This window comes from Camellia sinensis, chromosome 7, assembly GCF_055761805.1.
Source record: "Camellia sinensis isolate YWXY chromosome 7, ASM5576180v1, whole genome shotgun sequence".
NCBI lineage: Eukaryota > Viridiplantae > Streptophyta > Magnoliopsida > Ericales > Theaceae > Camellia > Camellia sinensis.
Genome location: NC_138967.1, coordinates 191,331,484 through 191,353,274, shown reverse-complemented (window position 1 = coordinate 191,353,274; position 21,791 = coordinate 191,331,484). Strand labels below are relative to the sequence as shown.

General features: G+C 37.7%; 1 long non-coding RNA gene across 1 annotated transcript; it reads left to right on the top strand.

Moving 5' to 3' along the window:
• Positions 1–10,187: 10,187 nt before the first annotated feature.
• On the top strand, positions 10,188–21,588 carry LOC145796472 (uncharacterized). Its single transcript, XR_014336933.1, has 3 exons — positions 10,188–11,059; positions 11,498–11,554; positions 21,285–21,588. It is a non-coding gene; the product is annotated as an uncharacterized LOC145796472 (long non-coding RNA).
• The last annotated feature ends 203 nt before the right edge of the window (positions 21,589–21,791 follow it).

Below are 21,791 nucleotides of genomic sequence, written 5' to 3'. Positions count from 1 at the left end.
CCGGTATACTGCCATAACCTGGCGAAAGTGGCTTAAGTGCATATAGGGGTCTGTCTTTCCCTCATAAGTGGTGAATTTGGGCTGGTGAAATCTCGAAGGTAGCGGTGCGTTCTCAATTTCCGGAACAAACGGTGAGCTCTGTAACCTTGCTAATGCTTTATCTGTTGGTTCATAAGCAAGGTGCGACATTGGCATTCCTACCTCGACGCTGCCATGCGTTCGAGGGGCTAATCGCCGTAGGGCTGAAACTCTGCGCAGGTCGCGTGCCCTGATATCCTCCTTCTATCGTGCCATTTTTTCAAGCATAGTTCACAAGTCAGATGATCTGGGTAACTCTGTGTGCCTAGGTGACGTCTGGTGCGTGCGCGAGGGCCGATAGGTGCTTCCCTCAGTATATGACCTCTCAGTTTTCGTTCTCTCAGATCTGAAGTGACGAGTCCTGGAAGTCCTTGATTGAGTGTCCCCTGTTCTCAGGCTTCTACTCTCTGCTTGCGATGGTGTGGTATGCCTACCACGATCTTCCGAGTGGCGAGGGGGCGTGTTGCTTTTGTGCCCTTCTTCTATCGCCGCCCCTTTTCCTTTTATCTGGTGCTTCATTGACTCTATGTCCGCCGCCATCCTTCGTATCAACTCATCCTGCTCCTTCACGCGATCTTCCAGAACTTGAGGGTCGATCCTCCACCTCTGTCTTTCAGCACTTTGAGAGCGACAGAGGCTGTTAGCCCGCCTCCCCCTCGCATCTCTCTAGGGGTTCTGTCAATGGGGCTCTAAATCCGCCATGGGAGGGATAGAAGGCAAACCTTCGTGCCTCCCACCCCCCTCTGGGGTTTGTCTGTCGATAGTTGATTGTGGCAAGTCTTCATTGTGCACCATTGCTTCCGACTAGAGAGGAAAAACTTGATCAAGAGGTTTTGTTCTTTCTGGAATTCCCACAGACGGCGCCTGTCACGCCCCACTTTTTAATACTCGAAGTATTACCAAATTCATTAACTTAATTCCATTTCAGAGATAACATGCGGAAATAAACTCATATATTCAACTTGTAGAAGTGAATAACAACACTCTCATTCGTATGCAATATAAATACAACATGAGCATGCTAAATAGATTGCCCTTGGGCTTACAGCATTTAAAGGGTCAAGGAGAAGGATGTAACCCTTTTACATATAAGGCATTCCGCCAACATAGAAGAGGCCCCGTGGCCAACAATTAAGAAGATCCAAATCTTGTAGCATATCCTGCTCAACACCTGAAAAAGATTCAACAATGTGGGATGAACATATAGTCCAGTAGGGATCTCAACATGGCCCTCAACAATAACAACTTACAGATAGCTATGATCATGAATGCCCAATCTCATACTAGAATAGTAATGTGACAGTTTATACAAAATATACATAAGTATGAACATTTCTGGAAAACAACCATTTCAATCAACGCCATTTGCGGTTCATCTTCCCTTTCCTTTCATTAACTTCCGTTTCCAATCTTTCATAACATTAACAATTTACTTAGGAAATAATTTTCACTAAGCCCATTACTCTCTTCCATTTTCCATACATACAACGGATGTGCCTTTTCAAAACATATTTTTTTAAAATGTTCTATCTCCTTCGCATTTTCCCAAAAGACAAAATGACATTTTGGTTTGTTCCCAATACCATCATAACTATACATGCATGCCTTTATTAGAAAGGGAATAACAACCCACCAGCATGTATATAATCAACCAATGAGGCAACTCGGCCCTCAAATACTGGAACCAACACAATCCATGATATTCTCAGATACACTGAAACAACAACAAAACTTTGCTCTACCGGCTATGTGCGTAGTAAGCCAAAGATACATCTCTCACAACAATACACCAGTTTACCAGGCGCTAGCTGGAAGGGTGTGGTGCCTCTGATTCTCAACGTAGTCAGTTCTCCAGGCGTTAGCTGGAAGGTCACGGTACCTCTGATTATCAGTGCGTGGTATAACACCAATAACCACAATACAACATGGCATAACCAACATGTGTGATACATACACATAAACAATCAAGATACAAGCAATGTGTTAAAGTATATGAACACATAATTAATTTCCCCCGAGCAAGCATACATATATAATGTATCTCAGCACTTCCTTACATACAATGTTCAATCAACAATGGTATAATACATACATGACAATTCAACACATCCATGTCATCCTCCACCGATGACCAAGGACAAAACCTCTAGATGCAAGTATTTAGTACATCTATTAAAGACTCAATTACTGTGAGACCACAAACTCAACAACAACATTAACACGGTAGTTAAAGATACAACCCCCACGTGTGTGTATTCAAAACTCAAGAAGCAACAATCCAATTTTCATACTTATATCAAAGATACTTTTCTCATTTCACAAAACAAATTCCATCTCCTTTTGTTTTCACAAAACCAACTCCATCCCTTTTGTTTTACAAAACCAATTCCGTTGATAATAAAGCCATAACTCACATTAGTCCACTACATTTACTTCAAAACCATTCCCAAGCCAAAGTTAACCCCTTAGGCATTAACACCTTCATCTAACTCACATTAACAATAGAGATTTACAATGTAGGTTAGCTACCTTCCATTTTAATTTACCAAATCAAAATATAATTTTGGCCTTTTTCTTCTTTCAACTATAACATGCTAATTTACACCTCAATTAGCAAAAACAACCATCAATGATAAAATAACCATTTTCAAATAACCAATCCTAGGTCCCTTCTCATGATTTCAAACAAATCCAACGTGGATATGATTTTCATGCAATACAAAACTACCACATGTCTATCTATAGGCGAAGTATTGAAAAAGAACAAGGAAATCCCTACCTCAAATGTTGAACCCAAGGAGAAGAAGAGCAAAACTCGGAAGTGCTCCAAATCCTAAATTTCTTGGATCAAAACGAAACCCTCGACGATCAACACACTTTTTACAAAGGCCCAAGGTGAGGAAAACACTCCTACTAGATCAAACCCTAGAGAGAAGTTAGGTTTTAGAGTGAGGAGCTCTCAAAAATCGATTTTGGGAAAGTAAGAGAAAGAAAAGAAAAGTGAAAAGTGATTTCACGGACTGATATAAAACAGGTCCGCTCGAGCGTAGAACACCCTGCTCAAGCGTTAGACATAGGTTTACGCTCGAGCGTCCAAAGAGCCGCTCGAGCGCCGGATGCACTCTTCTAGAATTTTCTGCAGACGACCAAAATGCTGAGAGAAGGAAATTCACGCTCGAGCGTCCAAACTGCCGCTCGAGCGGAGAGGCAACAACAAATGCCCGCTCGAGCGTCAAATCGCCGCTCGAGCGGATAGACCAAAACCTGGGTACAAATTCTAAGTTTTAAAACACAACCAACTTATTCCTAACTTGCCCAACACAATCCAAAACTCTAAAACAAAGAGTAAGGGATAGAAATGAGGATAGGACCAACAACAAATCTACGGGACCGAGTCCGGATTACAGTTAAACGACAATAGGGAATACCGAGATCGAAATTGTACGAGCAAGAAATAATGTTCTCGTATAATCCTGTTGATCAAGTCTGCGCTCCTCCAAACGTCATCGCTTTACTCCTTGAAAACACAAACGTGAGCTAGTCGGTGGGTGTGTGCCGGATACCTCTCCGATGCCTAAGTCAGCAAAATAGACAAATAGACAAAAGCTCTGTGTATTCGAGAATCAAAGTTGTGTTACCTGTACATAGGTTATGTTGTGAGCTTTTATAGGTTTTGTGTGGCACAATCCTAGTAGGACTATTACTCCTCCATGTAGAGTCCTCCTAGGAATCACACTTTTGAAAGATAATGCTTATCCTTCAACACCCCCCTCACTGCTTAAACCAAGTGAGATGGTTTTGTTTTGGTTGGATAAAGGTATGACCGAGCTAACACTAGCACTTTGTCATACTTAATCCCATGCCTTCATATGCAACTCGTAGATCGGCTTTTGTTCACTTGTACCTCGGTTGCCTGTTGAGATCGAGCTAATTTTCAGCAAGCTTCGACCGCGCTAATCAAAGCGAGGTTCACCACGAGAAGCCATCATGCCTCGGCTCCGAATGCTATGGCCGAGCTAACTATCTCTACTCCGACTGTGATGACTATAATCACATTTAGACCGAGCTAACACTTGCCGAGCCCTTTTCACACTTGGACCGAGCTACCACTTGGACCGCGGTCCACTTGCTAAGCTCTTTTCACCACGGCCCAAAGAACGACCCATTTACCATGCCTTGGTCTAGCTCGGCCCCAATGTATATAAAAACTCCCTCTCAGTGGCAGTGAATTCTATGGATGTCTTCAACAATTATCCTAGATCAGTAAGGCATTGAAGGAATTTTTTTTGGTGACAGGGAATTCTATTTTGATCATAGATTGTCAATCTGTTTATAAAATCTATTTTGTGGCAGTGAATTATATTTTGTAATTCAAGTCTGATTGTAAAATTTGTTTTGATCTTAGAAATTTAGTCACTCACTCTCTCTCTCCCTCTCTCTATTTCAGTTTTGCTCGCCATCTCGACTCACACTCTTCATCTCTCTCCATTTTGGCTCCTTTCTCATGCTCTCCGACGGTATCTTTCTGTGAGAATATATATTATATATATGGTATATTAGGAATTAGGCAATTTTAGGCAATTCCCTTTTCTTTGTATTTCTTTTTTTTCTGTCATAGATTAGGGCTATATAACTGATGCACTCTTTGTAAACATATACAATTGAATATACAGAGTTATTTGGAATTCTTACATGGTATCAGAGCCGTGTGTGAAACCCTAGCACTGCCTTTAATCATTAGAAGTCTTCTCTGGTTCGAAGTTTCGAAGTTCTCTCTGGTTCGAAGCTCTTTCTTCCCGATTTGTAGACTTCTCGTTTGTGGTTCTCTAGAGTCGCGATTGTACCAGACTCGCAATCAGCATCTGGTCTCGTCAGAATCGTGATCTACCCAATGTCGGGATCATGACCCATCTCTATTTCAGTCGTTGTTCTACGCCTCCCAGGATTTCTCTCTTAGTTGTGACCCATCTGCTTCGAATCGCAGCTCGTCATCTTTGATTTGTGATCCATTTGAGATTGGATCTAGTTCATTTGCTTTGTCCGGTCATCTGCTTCGTCTCTGTGGTTCGTCTCTCTTTCTTTAGAGGCCTCTCTTTATCGACTTCGGCTTTAGGTTCTTAGCTTCAGTCTCTGATTCGAATTGTGTCTCTCTCATCTGGAGTTCTGTATTGCTTCGTGGTTGGTTTGATCACACCTGGTACAATTTTGGTTTATTATAGTTTGGCTTTATTATAGTTTGGCCCATCCAGTCTTTGTTTATTACACTTTGCTCTATCAATTATCTTTTTTGTCTTGGTTCATTCTGATGTCAAATACCCATCAACTTCAACCTTCCACAAAGCTCAATAAAGGCCCATTGGCTTCAAATGAGTGTGCCTTCTGCCATCAGAGAGGTCATTGGAAGTATCATTGTCCCAAGAAAGGATGTTTGTCTACTTTGCTTGTGTTTGACTCACAATTTTCGATCAAGTTTTGCGTTCCTCCTCTAAGTACCGTTCAGCCTCCCGCCGGTTCTACTGCATTTGCTCCAGCTCCTGATCCTGACTTGGCTTCCTTGACTGCTCAGATTAGTTAGCTTCAGCATATATTGTCTACCTCTCAGCCATCTCCATCTGCCTCCGTTGTTTCCTCTCTTCATTCAGGTTTGCTTGGGTCTTCTTCAGGTATCTCTTCATCTGTCTGGCTTTTTTATTCTGGTTCCTCTCATCATATGACTTTTCATCTCTCTTTACTTCAGAATTGTACTTCCCCTTCATTTCCTATTACTGTTAATACTACTAATGGGTCTGGTATGTCAACTATATCTGTTGGGTCTGTCCTACTGTCTGCTATGTCAGTAGTCTCTATTTCATCTGTCTTATATGTTCCTCAGTTATCTGTCAGTTTATTATCTATTAGTCAACTTGATGCCTCTAGTTTTGATGTTATCTTTTCTTCTTCTATCTGTTCTGTGCAGGATCGGATATTCAAGTAGCACATTGGGACTGACCGTAGAGTTGGAGACCTCTATGTGGTGGAGAGCTTGCATCTGCCTATGACTACCTCTCCGACTGCCTTTTATTCTTTTTAGTTAGATTCTCTGTCCAATCCTTTCTATTTGTGGTATTCTAGATTAGGGCATTTGTCTGCTGACCGCTTACAATCTTTAGCTCAATCAGGTATATTGGGTAAAGTTTCTCCTAGTCAACTTACCGAGTGTCGGGGGTGTAAACTTGCCAAAATGATAGTCTTACCTTTCCGTAACAGTATTTCTATATCTGCTACACCGTTTTCTTTAGTTTATATTGATGTCTGGGGCCCTTCTCCTGTGCTTACCAAGGGGGTTCTGCATACTATGTGTCATTTGTTGATGATTACACCCATTACACTTGGGGTTTATCTTATGACTCATAAGTCCGATTTCTATCAGATATAACATACCTTTCAGTCTATGATTACTGCTCAGTTTGGGTCTACCATTAAAGTGTTATGGTTTGACTTGGGTGGGAAATATTTTAAAAATAAGTTTTGTGAGTATTTGGCCAATTTGGATACTATTAATCAAACTTCCTGTACAGATACACTTGCCCAAAATGATCGAGCCCAGCGTAAACATCGTCATCTCCTTGAGACAGCTAGGTCTCTTTTTCTCTTGGCCTCAATTCCGGCTCCATTATAGGGAGACGTAGTTCTTACTGCTGTTTTTCTTCTCAATCGCATGCCTACTCCCCTTCTTTCTGGTTGCAAAGATAGGACCAAACTTAGTGCCTAGTCTGTCCTCTGTGTCTTTTTGGGTTACAGTCTTACTTAGAAAGGCTACCGCTGTTACGGTACTGTCTCTCATCGTCTTTATGTCTCTCGTCATGTTGCCTTTCTCAAACATCTGTCTTACTTTCAGCTTCTCCCTCTCACTACTCCAGTTTTCAAAGGGGATTTGGTTCACATTGACCCATTTCATTCTGAGGTCTCGTCTGATGAGTACATCTTCACTGTTCCTTTTGAGCCCATTTCTACTTCTCCGTCTGCGTCACCTATGGCTCCTTCTCCTCCTTCAGCTTTTTCTTCCCCTCCGCTGTTGGTCTATTCTCGTCGTCAGGCTCCCCCACCATCAATTGTCTTTACTTCTGTTGTTGCTCCTTCTGCTTTTGACAACTCTGATCCTACTACACACTGATATCCTACTCGTGAGCGTCGTCCTCCAAACAGGTTGGGTTGGTCTAATACATGTTTTTCTGCTTCCTATCATACTTTTTTGTCTGTTATTCATTCTTTTTCAGACCACAGTCTTACACGGAGGCTTGTCAGGATCCTAATTGGGTTCAAGCTATGGAATATGAGTTGTTTGCCTTACAGAAGACTAACACTTGGGAGTTGGTTCCTTTGCTTACTGGCAAGAATCTGGTTGGTTGCAAATGGGTCTATAAAGTCAGGACTCATTCTGATGGTTCTCTCGAGCGCTACAAAGCTCGCTTGGTTGCCAAGGGTTTCTCACAAGAGTATGGTATTGATTATGACGAGACCTTTGCCCCTGTTGCTAAGATGACTACTGTCCGTACCTTGATTTCTGTTGCTGCCGTTCACCATTGGCCTCTCTATATGATGGACATTAAGAATGCTTTTCTTAACGGTTATCTCACTAAGGAGGTCTACATATGTCCTCCCTCTGGTCTTCTCTACTCCTCTAGGCAAGTTTGTCGTCTTCGGCGTGCTCTATATGGTTTGAAGTAGTCTTCTCGTACTTGGTATGATCGCTTTCAGACTGCCGTTACCGAGCTTGAGTTTCATCCTTCTGCTTCTGACTCTGCTTTGTTTCTGAGATATACCTCGGCTGGTTTTGTTGCTCTCCTACTCTATGTGGATGATATGATCATCACTGGTTCTGACTCTTCTGCTATCTCTGAGATCAAGTAATATCTTTTCCGTACCTTTGAAATGAAAGATCTGGGTCTATTGTGGTATTTTCTTGGCATTGAGGTTGCCTCTTCTCCCAAGGGCTATTTTCTGTCTCAAGCCAATTATGCTAATGAGGTTATTCACCGTGCCGGTCTTACTGATCCTAAGGTTTCTAATACACCTATTGAGCTTAATGTGAACCTCAACTTTACTGATAGTGTCCCTCTGGATGATCCTACGGTTTATCGTGAGCTGGTGGGTTGTTTAGTTTATTTGATTGTCACTCGCCCTGATCTTGCTTATGCTGTTCATGTGGTTAGTCAGTTCGTTTCTGCTCCTCACTCTACCTATTGGGCTGCTTTGGCTCACATTCTTCACTATCTCCGGGGTACCATCTTTCAGTGCTTGCTGTTGTCGTCTACTTCCTCTTTAGACTTAGTGGCCTATGCTGATTTTGATTGGATTAGTGATGTTACTGATCGCAAGTCCACCGCTGGTTTCTGTATGTTTCTTGGCAATTCCTTGATCTCTTGGAAAAGTAAAAAATAAACTGTTGTTGCTCGCTCTACTGTCGAAGCTGAGTACCGTGTTATGGCTCATGCTACTGTTGAGCTTGTTTGGCTTTGTTGTCTTCTCTCTGATTTGGGTGTCCCTCAGTCTTCTCCAACCTCCCTCTATTATGACAACCACAGTGCTATTCAGATTGCCCACAATACTGTTTTCCATGAACGGACGAAACACATTGAGATTGATTGTCACTTTGTACGACAGCATCTGCATTATGGCTCTATCTCACTTCCTTTTGTCTCTTCGGCTTTGCAACTTGCGGACTTCTTCACCAAGACTCACACTACCGCTCCGTTTCAGTTTCTTCTTAGCAAATTCTCAGTGTTTTTTGTTAAAACACCTTGAGTTTGAGTGGGGGTATGAGAATATATATTGTATATCTGGTATATTAGGAATTAGGCAATTTTAGCCAATTCCCTTTTCTTTGTATTTCCTTTCTCTGTCATAGATTCGGGCTATATAACTGATGCACTCTTTGTAAACATATACAATTGAATATACAGAGTTATTTGGAATTCTTACACTTTCATCCTCACCAATTACCATTTTCTCCGGTATCTCTCTCTCTCTCTCTCTCTCTCTCTCTAACTCAAGCGATGTCTTCATACCGTTCTATCTACACCCACACACTACCACTGTATCGCTTCGTTTGGAAATTTCCCGGAATCCATAGTTTATTCCGCCAATTTCTACACCAATCATTGTTTCAATCTCTACCCAGCACCGGTTAATTCAATTTCTCTGTCTAACTCCCTTTCATTTTCCTGGTTTCTAAACCCCAGCTATGTTTATGTTTTCTACAATAGTTTACCATTAGATCTTGTTTTTTGTAGTAAAAAAATTTGTATTTTGGTGCTATTGTTTCCAACTCTATAAATTCAAACTTATACCCTAATCTCTGGTTCTCTCGATAGATATTTGTAGATTTATTTATGTGATTGTTCATTTTTGAAGTTCTAATTTTTATGTTTTTGTTATTGTTTGTAGCCCCAAGTTATTTAATGCAGTGGACCATGTTATTCTTCTTAATGGCAATGGCCTAAAGGTTAGTTATTTCTATAGTCCTATCACAGAAGTTTGATTGTTGTATATGCTTGTGTAATTGAATAATATTACAATTATGTTTTTGTTATGTTGATTCTATTTTATATTATTTGTGGGATTTTGTAGTGTCAGTTTCATATTTTATCTTGTATTGGTTTTTGTAATATCATGTGTCTATATGAGATGTTTTTTAGGTGATTTGTTTTAGTAATTTTCGGTTCTCTTTGAAGTTTAGATTTTATAATTTTGTAAACTCGTGTTAAATAATATTTGAGTTTGTTCTAAAAGGAAGTTGCTAGGAGTAGAAAAGGATATCAAAGCATTCCTTGTGGAGGAACTATGATGATTTAAATGAAAGCTTTTGGTATTACTCGTTTTTTTGGAGATCATTTTGTCCTTGATTTTATATCAAGTTAGCTTTGCCCTTATAAAATTACAAGTGACTAATATACCGGCAATCAATGTCATTGCTAAGTCTGTAATGGTGTTAGGCTGGTCTTCTTTTGTTTGTGATGACCAAATATATCCCCTCAAGACTAGACTATTTGTTGAGAAATATTTATCAATTAATTCTATTTCTGTTCATGTGTTTTGAGAAATTCTTGCTAAGTCTGTAACGGTGTTAGGTTGGTCTTCTTTTGTTTGTGATGACCAAATATATCCCCTCAGGACTAGACTATTTGTTGAGAAATATTTATCAATTAATTCTATTTATGTTCATGTTTTTTGAGAAATTCTTCACTTCATGCACTTCTTGGTTTACAATAAAATTGAATTCTTCCATTGACTTAAAATGCATGTATGGCTTGACACGGTAGATTCAATAAAATTGAATTCTTTCTTGGTTTATTTTTGTCTCACTAAATGTAAATTTTATTTTTATTTTTTATTTTTTGATTTTGTGACTTTTTACTTGCTAGCTTTATTATTCTCTTTCAAGGTTTGATGTCATGACTACATATCTGAATCTTTTTGGAAAGTTTATAGATTCATAAATTATGTTACTTCTTCGAACCTAAACCCTTAATTGGCTTTGTGTGTAACATTTTCATCAAAACTTCATGAGATTTGGGATATATATACACATAAATAATATATATATATATATATATATATATATTTGGTGTAATTTTAAATTATCTTTAATTTATACTTTCTAAATATATACAAATTTTGTATTTTTTTTTCCACAAACTGAGTTATAAAACTTCAATAAAGTAAAAAGTATAAACAATAAATAAAATTAAAAAATATTAATTTAACAAGCCTAATCTATTTTTTACATCTCTAAAAAAATTAGGAACAAATTTGTTCACAAAGTTTTACCTTAATTTGAAATTCCCTCTCAAATTGGGGATTCCCCCTAAAATTTTGCCCTAACCCTTCTTAGTTTCTCATCTCACTCTCACACACAACTCCTTCCTCTCATTCCTCCTCCCTCACGGACGATATTGTGTAAATCCAAAGTCGCCACCGTCGACTATTACATGCTCACCAGGTAAGGTGGTTTCTCTCTCTCTCTCTCTTTCCAATTTTGTAAACCCTATCTATCTCCCTTATCTTCTATATGTTTTTGAAGGGTTTCTAAAATGGGTATATTAGATATCTAATTTTTTGATTGGGTTTCTAACCCTAGCCATCTCCCCGAGCTCCTTTTTGCTATTAGGTTTGAGTTAAAAGTTCTGATGTTGAGGATTTGAGAAGATGTTTTCTCATCTTTGAGAAAACCCTTATTATTATTGTTATTAGGTTTCATATTTGTAATTCAGCTATTATGTCACTAATTTATTACCATTCCTTTGTTTTTATTGTCCAGTTTTGGCCATATATGTCATGGACATTGTTCTCAACGTATAGAACTTTCTGTCTTATTATATTTGGTTCCCCCCCCACAAAGGGTACAGTATTGAACAAAGTCTTTTTTTTGTTTTTCCAGGTGTGACTGCTACTGTTTTGGAGTTTTGAAGACCATTAGAGCCTCATGGTTTTCATGGTGATTCGCTTCCTCTCCCTCTCTCTCTCTCTCTCTCTATAGTTATAATCAAGTTAATTGCAATTAAAAGTACAAATTGATGCAAAAGGCAAAGTACATGACATAGAATTTACCTTTGAATCATTGTAGATGATTCGAGTGGGGTCACTGTGCTTCATTAATGTTGTGTTTGGTTGGGGGATTTGGGAAAAGATTTGGAAAAGGAAAGGGAAAAGGTGTGTAAAAGTAGGTGAAATATAAGTATGTTTTATTCACATTTCACCTACCTTTTTCATTTCCTTTTCCAAATCCATCTCCAAATCCTCCAACCAAACACGCCATAAGGGAATTTCATACTTCTTTTGTAAAGTTTAACTGAGATAAGATGGTCCCAAAAACTCCAAAAGAAAATAATAGCAAATACTTTTCACTAAAATGACGAGGTTTTCTAAGATTATAGATGGCTACTAGAATGACATTATGTTGTTTTTCTGGCATTTCACACATGCGTTGCATAAAATATTCCTGGATTTTTTTTGTCCCTCTAAATATCCACTTTTCAAAAGGATATTTGATGATAGGCATGTTGATTAATTATGCGTTATACGGTAATATTCAGTTGCCATCAGCTCACATCAATGTGCTAAAAAGATATGTGATGAGCCTAGCAGCTAGCATAATTGGTTTAAAAACCAATGAAGGAATAGCAAAATAAGCCGAAGCGAGTTAATTTTTCTATGATTTTTTTAGCTTGTTTTCAATTATTGCTAATGCATAGTATTCTTTATCAGCCTTGTTTAATTTGGAATCCTTTTAAAGTTGTTGATAGTGATTCTGAATGGACATCTATTTGTACAAGGTCACACGGGAGAAAATAGGAAATTGATATGGATTAAGAACACAAGAGAAAATAAAAATGACAAAATGAATGAAGAAAAATAAATGTAGGAGGGGGGGTGGCTGATTGTTTGCGTTTGCATTGACATTGTCAATTCTTCCTTAATGGGTTTAATTTGTTTTATTTTTCTCTATTTGGTGTTAATTCTAAAAGTAGGTTTATATATGTTGTTCCTTAATGGGTATAAATGTATTCTTTTAAAAATAGATGTGTTTTTAATGTTTACAGATTTTACATGTTATGGTGGTTTGGTAGAATTTAATTGAGCTCATTACCATTGTTGAATGTGACAATGGAATGTGTGGAAAGTGAAACATATATTTTCCCCTATTTGAAGAAAGAGTGAGATTCTTGGTGTGCAAAAGTGAGATTGTATATGGTATGGTAATTTGTGGTATGAGATTGTATATGGTAATGTGACTATGGTTTGGTAAACCAAACCAAGCCTTAAGTCCCATCAAATGGGGTCGGCAATAATAAAATTTGTATATGGTATGGAATATATGAGTTTAATATTTGGAATATTTCTTTGAATTTTAGGATGGTTGGATTTTTGTTGGAATAATTGAAAGTCTTCTTCTTATGGAATTTTTTGATCAACATAGAGTTGGAACTTGGCCGTGCAAGTTACGAGTGGACCAATGTGAAATTTTTGCTTCATGCTTTATGTATATTTGCTACAAAACTTGGTTTTACAATGGAAATGCAGCTCCTAGGGACTAGTTTTCAATAGGATGTTCAGACAAAATTTTAAGAAACTTTACCAGAAATTATTAGGATTTTTTTTCCGTGAATGGTCTAAAAATTCTAGAAATACTATGTAGAGGCTTGTAAGAAACTTTTCAAACATGTTGGGAAACAACGAAAAATGCACCCCACAAAATCATCTCTTTTGCTATACTCCTGAAGCATTTTTTGCTTTTTCAATTAGAGTTCTTACTACTTTTTAAATTATTTCGTATAATTTTAATATGGCATTTTTTTTGCTGAGGGTTGAGTGATGTTAGCCCTATATTTCTTTGCTTGAGTGTTTATTTTTGGCTTTTTGGGCACTCGATTGTGATAGAATCACAAAAGTTAAGCATCACTCTACGAAAGAGTTGAGTTTGGGTCTTTGCCAATTGTGATTTAATTTCCTATTTTCTGATATTATTTTGGTTCCTTGCCAATTGAATTCTGGACTTATGCTTCTGTTTTGATAATTTTTTTGGGTGTTCTATTTTGTTGGTGGTAATAGTGGCTTCTTTGTAACATTGATTTGGATTAGGTGAAGTCTTCTTTTATCGTGGAGAGGGAGGCATATCATTGTCTTATTAATTATTTATGTTTAAATTTCTTTTTTCCCCTTATTTAAAAAAACTAACAGATTGACTAGTCAAACCTTCCTCTTTGGATTTAAATCTAGAAACAACTAGCTTTCAATCAAAAGCTGCTACAACCCATGTTTGCTATTAGCTTATTTATTTACTTGAGGCATATGTGGGATAGAATAGGACTTGTTTTTAGCCTCAAAGCATGTCTTACTCAAGTTACACAATTATTGTTGGGGCTATGCCCATCCAATTTATTTTCTTGCAGGGCCTGTAACATAATATGATATCAGTTTTTGACCAATTCAAATTTTGTTATTTCAACCGACTTATTTAACTATTATATGGACCTTTCAAGAGCCTTTGAGGCACTTTGACCAGTTTGAAAACATAAAAGTCCTTTGTACCAGAAAGTCCTTTGTACCAAAATTTCCTACACATTGGCTTCTCAATAGTCCTTTTTCAAAGCTCATAAGTCTCAGTGAATTTCATACCACAATTTGAAGTTTTTACAGCACCTATCCTCGTGTCATATTTATTTTAAGATAAGATGGATCACTTTTCACTTCAAATCAAGAGGCTTATTGAGTATATGTAGGCTTTTGTGAAGTATTATTTGAGGTTGATAATGTCTTTATTTGTATCGGGGATTCTTATATTTGGGTTTGAAGAATTGTGGATATTTAGTTATAGAGATTTAAACTATATGGGCTTCATTTGTTTTGTGCGTATCTTTGTGTGACTTAATTTGCCCCTTGAGAAATTACATACTTGTGATTTTTGTTTTTAAAAAATCTTGCTTAAAGAGAGAAGAATAGTTGGCCAATGTTGGTGGTGTGTTTTTCTATACCTATCATGTGAATCTTCTTCTTGATATTTGCAGGGATAGAACCAGACTTTTGTCTTCCGGGGGGCCAAAACATGAATAAAAAAGTGAGTAATGTTAGAGATTCACAATTTACCCACAATTATATGACAATGAATTGAGCATTATATGGTTGAATTTGTGACAAAAAAAAAATAAAAATAACATGTAATTACAATCAAGAGATAAGTCCAAAAAAAAAAAAAACTTAAAATTAAAAAAAGAGAGAAAATAAAAAATATAAGAATAAAAAAAATTATAGAAGACAAAAGAAAGAGAAGAGCAAATGAATTGCTTTAAAGTAAAAAAAACAGAATAAAGAAGAGTTAGGAGCCAATTGTAATAACCCCAACTTCTGATTAACGTTAATTCGCACTTAATTATGTCTAACAGTAATTTAGGGAGGATTTGGGATTAATCTGCATGTGTATTGCATTATTTATGTGTTTCTATCTGTTTGCGATAAAATGATCTGTTCATGCCTTTGACTTGAAACTGCGAATTGAAAGCCTTATCGGAGCCCGATTCCGAAATTGATTAATGTTTTATGCTAGTTAGATTTTATGTGATTTTATGGTAGGTTTAACTAAAATTCGGTTCGGAGCGATTAAATTAAATTAAATTAAATAATGCTAGATTAAACATCAATCAAGTGAATGCAAGTTAATTACATCCTTGCCCTTGAGTGGGCCATTTTCTCACACATTGTTTAGCATTGATTCATACACATTTTCAGCCATTTCCCTTGCCTAAACCGTTGGAGAGGGAGAGAGTAGGGGAACAAGATTGAGTTCATTTAGAATTGTGCTTGAGCTTAGAAGAATTGAAGGCAACATGGAAGATTAGGCTACTAAGCTTGGAATTCAAGACCCAAGGTAGGAAAATCACCTTCTTGTTTGTGCATTTAAGTTATACCTTGCATGGTCCATGGTAAAATTGGAAGATTAAAGTCAAGAATTGGTTTAAATGTTGAGTTGAGTAGTAATTCATGCATGCATGCATGCATAAATTTCCATGTTTTGAGTTTGAACTTTAGGATTTCTTCCATGCATGTATTAATTCTATTCACATTGTGGTCATTCACCTTGTTGTCCACCAAATTATCAAGTTTGATCATGTTTGGAGGGTTTGGTTTCAATGAGATTCTTGCATGATACATTTAAGTTATGTTCTTGAAGTTTTATTTGAAATTCTGTTCAATTGACTCACCTTTGGGCTTTGATTTTACAAATTGATCTTTGAAACATCTTATAATATGAGTTTACATGTGTTTTCCAGAAAATGGGCCCAAGAGGTTGAGTTTTGAGGTGTTGAATACTTGGTTTGAGCTTGAGAGGCAAATCTGGAAATTCTAGAATTTGGCTTCCTCGCTCAAGCGAAGGATTCCACGCTTGAGCGACCATCGTTTGTTCAGAGATACGCTCGAGCGAAGGAATGGTGGCTCGAGCGTAAATTGCAAGCTCTCAGATTTTTGGTGCATGCAGACGCACGCTCGAGCGACGAGACCTACGCTCGAGCGAAGAGACCTACACTCGAGCGAAGGTCTGTGTCTCACGCTCGAGCGAGCATCGAGCGGGTATCAAGCGTAAAATTCCAGCAACCAGTACTTCTGCATTTTTACAGACCGCTTGAGCGAAGGAGTCTACGCTCGAGCGACCCCTCTGTTTTGACAAGCACACTCGAGCGAAGAAAGCCACGCTCGAGCGAGACCCCTGTTTTCAGCAAATTTTGAAAAATATTTTCCAAGGCATCTTTGCATCCTCATTCCATCCTAGGCATTCCTAGGCCATGTTTAAGACTCTATAGTGAGGATTTAAGGTTAGAGACACACTAAGAACCAACGACATAAGTTTTGTGCAATTAGAACGTATGTTTCAAGTGTGTGCCCGTTATATGTTATGTAGGTCACGTGCCGCGTGTTGTGTGATCAATCTGCTCCGTCTGTCTGTTTCAAGGCCAACTGTGAGTAATAATTTAGTAAAGATATGTTCAACTGTATCTATTTTCTGTGTGATAAAACAAGATCTGTTTTCTGAAATGATATGTTCTGTACAATGAATGATTGTTTAACTTCTGATATGTATTCGTGACATCCTTAGCATCATGTGATCTCTGTTAGCTATTACCCAGTATCGGAGGTTCCTTTATGGAACTTATATCTGTCTGCACTCTGTTACCCATACCGGAGGCCCTGTCACGGGGGCTCAGCTTCTGTTCTGTTCTATTACCCGGATCCGAAGGTTCCTTTATGGAACTGGTAATTCGTAACCCCACGTGTATACGTTCTGTTCTGTTAATGCTAATGGATGTATCATGTAAACTTAATCAAGACTTATGATTTCTGTCTGTATATGATTTGAATAAACTATGATTTTGATATGAAACTAAATTATGATTTCTGAATCTATACGAACTCATTCATTAAATCCCTTTACTCTATTATTATTCACTGGGCTTTCGCTCATAGTTTATATTATGTATGTAGGTGAGCCGGTACATGTCACGACCCAAACCCGACCTTATGGGTTTAGCACCGTAACCGGCCAGTAATCCGAGATTACCACAGGCCTGCAGAACAGTAGTACAGTAAAACAGAGTACAGGGCCTGGCGGAAGCCAATACAGTAAATGAATAATGTCCATTGAGCTGTGTCAGTCTGTATGCCAAAAAGATTTTTCATGCATTCACATATACAAACAGTACAGTCTATACAAAATTTACAGTCACACAGTACAGGGACCTAATCCCTTGATAACAGTACAGTAAACATTCAGTCTATACAGAACAGTAGACGGTACAGAAGGGGGAATTGTAAAACACCCCTAAGCCTTAACACGATAGGCTCGGAACCTCGCAGTGAGGCACATAGGCTGGCTTGACAAAACTGGAGTCTAACCCACGCTCCTAGCTCCGGTCTGGTGGCTGAGCACCTATATATATATAAACAGTGAGCTAAAGCCCAGCGAATAACATAATGCGTAAAGAGGTTATGAATGAAATGTCCTTACAGTAATGAAATCAGTTCATTAAACAATACTTCAGTCTTTCAGTCAGAACAGTTATTCAGTCATATGTGGTACATCCATTAGCATAGCAGTAAACAGTAGGTCTTAAAGACCGAACAGTAATGATGGCCATCAGTCAGTAAACAGTAGTGGTTCCACGAGGGAACCGACAGAGATCTCTGTAACAGTAACAGTAACAGTAACAGTAGATGCCAAGGATGCCACAGTACAGTTTAGAATATAGGACATACATTCATTCAGTAAACAATAGCAGTTCAGTAAACAGTTCAGTTCAGTATTCAGAAGATAATCATTTGAACATATCTTTACACAATTGTTACTCACAGAGTTCGGGCTACAGTAAGCTAGAGCGTGTCTCCCCAGTCGCCAACCCTACACAGTTAACAGATTGAACACACTAAGCTACGCAGTTGGGAAATATAACAACTTAATCCCTAATGCCTCGGTGTGTTCTACCTCTATATCCTCAATAAGATGTCTTAAACTAGGCCTAAGAATGCCTAGGATGGGATGAGGATGCAAGGAGGCACACTTAAAAGCATTTTCAGAAAAACAGAGTCCCGCTCGAGCGTAGGTTTCCCCGCTCGAGCGGTCATGCCATAAAGGTACACGCTCGAGCGTAAACTTTCCCGCTCGAGCGTACTGTAAAAGTACTGGATGGGTGAAATCTCCGCTCGACGCCCGCTCGAGCTTGAGACATGACTCCGCTCGAGCGCCCGATCCTCCGCTCGAGCGGACTGTAAAACAGTGCAGAGAGATGCTGGATGCTCGGATTCCACGCTCGAGCGGAACTTCCCCGCTCGAGCGGAAGTGCGAAATCTGGAAAACCCAGATTGCACCTCCAAGCTCAAACCAAGTTCAAAAGCATCAAAACTCGACCTCTTGGGCTAAATTTCCCGAAAACACATGTAAACTCATAGTTAAACATGATTCAAAACTCAATTTGAGAAATCAAAGCCCAAGGGTGTTTTATTCAAACCCAATTTCAAACCAATTTCAAGAACAATCCTCAAACATGACATGCATGATCTTAAATCATTTTCAAAGCTTTAATGTTGTTTCAAAAGAGCTCAAACCTTCAAAAACAAGATGAACTCATGGAGTATGACCAAAAGATGGACATGCATGTGAGGAAACATGGACTACAACCTCAAAACTTCAATATATGTACATGCATGCAACAATTAAGCCACAATTCAACATCTAAACCATGTTTTGGCTCTACACTCCATCAATATGACATGAACCATGCAAGAATCAACTTAAAACATGAACAAAAAGACAATGGAGCTACCTTTAGTCTTGTAGTTCAAGAAGGGAGCTCAAATATGCAATCTACCCTTCAACAATTCTTCAATTTCCAAGCAATACACAAGGTAGAACTCAATTTCTCTCACTCTCTCTCTCTCTCTTCCCTCTTGGTCGGCTATGGCAAGGAGAAATGGCTGATGAAAATGTTCTTCAAGTGTGTACCAGGCTCACATATGTTATGTTGAGTGGGCCACCAAGGGTGGCAATTCGGTAATTAAGCCTAACTCTTTAATTAGCTTATTTTAATCTAATTTAATCATACCTAATCAGTTTTCAGGTAAATATACCATAAAATCATATTAAGTATGAGGATCATAAAACACTAATCGGTTTCGGATTCGGCCGCCGATAAGGCCTTCAATTAGCAGTTTAAACATATAAGCATGAACAGATAATCATACAGTCAAACAGATAAAATGCAATTCAAACAGAAGTATTCATTCCATTCAGTTTCAATTTCGGTCAGTCAGTTCAGTACTTTTAATCAGTTCAATTATCAGTCATGATCAATTCAGTTTCACGGTAAACAGCGTTTATCGGTAACTAATCAGTCATTAATCAGTAAACAGTATGAGGGTTGTTACAGCACATGACCAGGGCCAGAGTTGATGCCCTTCTGTCTTGTTTTTGTCAGCCAACTGTTGTGCCTCCCGAGGAGGTTCCGAATGAAGCCCAATGCTATGGCTGTTTTTGTTTCCATGCTAGTCTTTACATATGCTTTGTAAAGTCAGATCTTGGGAAGTAAAATTTGTACATACCTTGTAAATATTGTGTAGCTGGACTGGTATGGTTGTATATATATAAATAAGTTTGAAATGTTCTGTCCCATATACGTTATCACAGCTCATTGGACCTTGTCTATTTTGCATTTATTGCTTCCACAGCCCCTTATTATTTACTAATCTGTTCAGAGGCCTTTGGAAATCTACGGGTTACTGGCCGGTTACGGTGCTAAACGTACAGGGGCGGGTTTGGGTCGTGACACCAATACACCTCACATAGGAAATAGCAGTAATAAAAAAAAAGAAAAAAAAAGAATGCACAGGTAGTCAAGCCAAAAACGGGGGGGCCACGGCCCCTTATAGTCTCCACATAGATCTGTCCTTGGATATTTGCCTTTTTCTTATAGGTTTCAAGTCTTGAAACTTTGTTGTGGTCTACTCTAAAGTTAATGATGCTTTGGGTTATCTTTATGGACTATAAGGTTTGAATGTTTTTTTTTCAGATAAACATCTCTTTGTAATTGTATGTTTCATAAGAAAACACAATTGTGCTGATCACTCATTAGGTACACAACCATATTGAGTGTTTTTTTATGAAGTCAAGCATCATCTATGTTATTGATTTTTGTTGTTATAGAGCATTATTGGACCTCATCAATTTAATTTAACATGTAACGCTAAGAAATAACATAGGTACTAGTTTTAATTTTTCCCAAATGCATGTTAACATGTGATCAAAGAATTCAAGAATTTTAACTATTGGCAATTTCTTTTCATGTGAAAGTTACATCTTAGTTGATGGGATAGTTTTTGAACAATCCCATTCCCTTTGGGAAAAGAAAAAGAAAAAGCAATCATTATTGAACAAATTTAGCTTTTGTTTAATTGTTTGCTTGGGTTCAATTTATGCAGAATTCAAAATTAGTATATCAACCTTTGTTCTATCATCTAATGAACAAATAAAAGTTACTTTTGTTAAGTTTAGGTGTGAAATCCTAACTCACGAGCAATGTAGAATGGAGTTTTGACCCATGAGTGCAATTTGGAGAAGCATTTATTGACCATGTGTTTTATTTATTTATTTTCCCTTTTTGTCTCATTTATTGACTCTATTTTTGCTTTGTTCTATTTTTTCTCATTTGATTTTTTTTTTATTCTTAACATTTCTTTTATTTAGTTAAAAAAGGATTAATGGTGATGAGTGACCAAACCTTTGTTTTGTTATTTTTTTTCTTATCAAATGAAAGTCTTTGAATTAGATTTTCAAAGGAAAACAAGATGAAAGGGAAAGTGGTAGTTATAAATGTCATTGTTATGCGTATAGTGAATGGAGTAAATAAAAGTTACTGGAAGTCTATAACGAATTACTTATTTTTGAAGAAAATGAATGAAGATTATAGTTCTAACAATAAAAAATAAACAATTCATTGCATTGTTGAGTCTTCCACAGTGGCCCCAAGTTCCAATAATTAGAAAAACTCAGAACATTTACCTTGAAAAAATGTAGAATACTTGAATGCGTCCGGTTGATTTGTGTTGGAATTTACATTTAACAGAGTGATCAAAACATATCAAGCAACAGTTTAAATTTTTAATCATTGTGGGCTTTGTGAAAATAGGATGAAGAGAAATGGTGTGCAAGAAGATCAGAGATTATGAATAGGAGAGGTTTTTGAAGGAGCATTACAAGAAGCTCATTGGCATCAAATTGGGCATTAAATAAGCACAAGGTGCATGTGATTTCTTAGATTTGCAAATGTAATTTTGCATGAGTACCATGTCTTTGCAAATTAACTTCATGACTCCTAATGATGAGCTTTTGGAATGGGTTGTGATTCCTGGCAATAGTTTCCCTATAGCCAGTTGTATTGTATTGACAATGTTTATGATTGGTTCAAAATGAGTTTTGATCCTTCTTTTTTTCATTGTTTTTGGTTGGTATTCTAAATAGCTACATGGGTTTTGATAATCTTGTTTGTATTTGTTAATGTATTGTGTTACCCTATATCTAGTGTCCTCACCAATTAAGTGTGAGGTTGTGTTTTGATATTGGTTAATCTCTTTGAAAATTAGTTGAGATTGCATTAGGCCAAGGCAAGAATGCCAACACTATACACTATAATGTT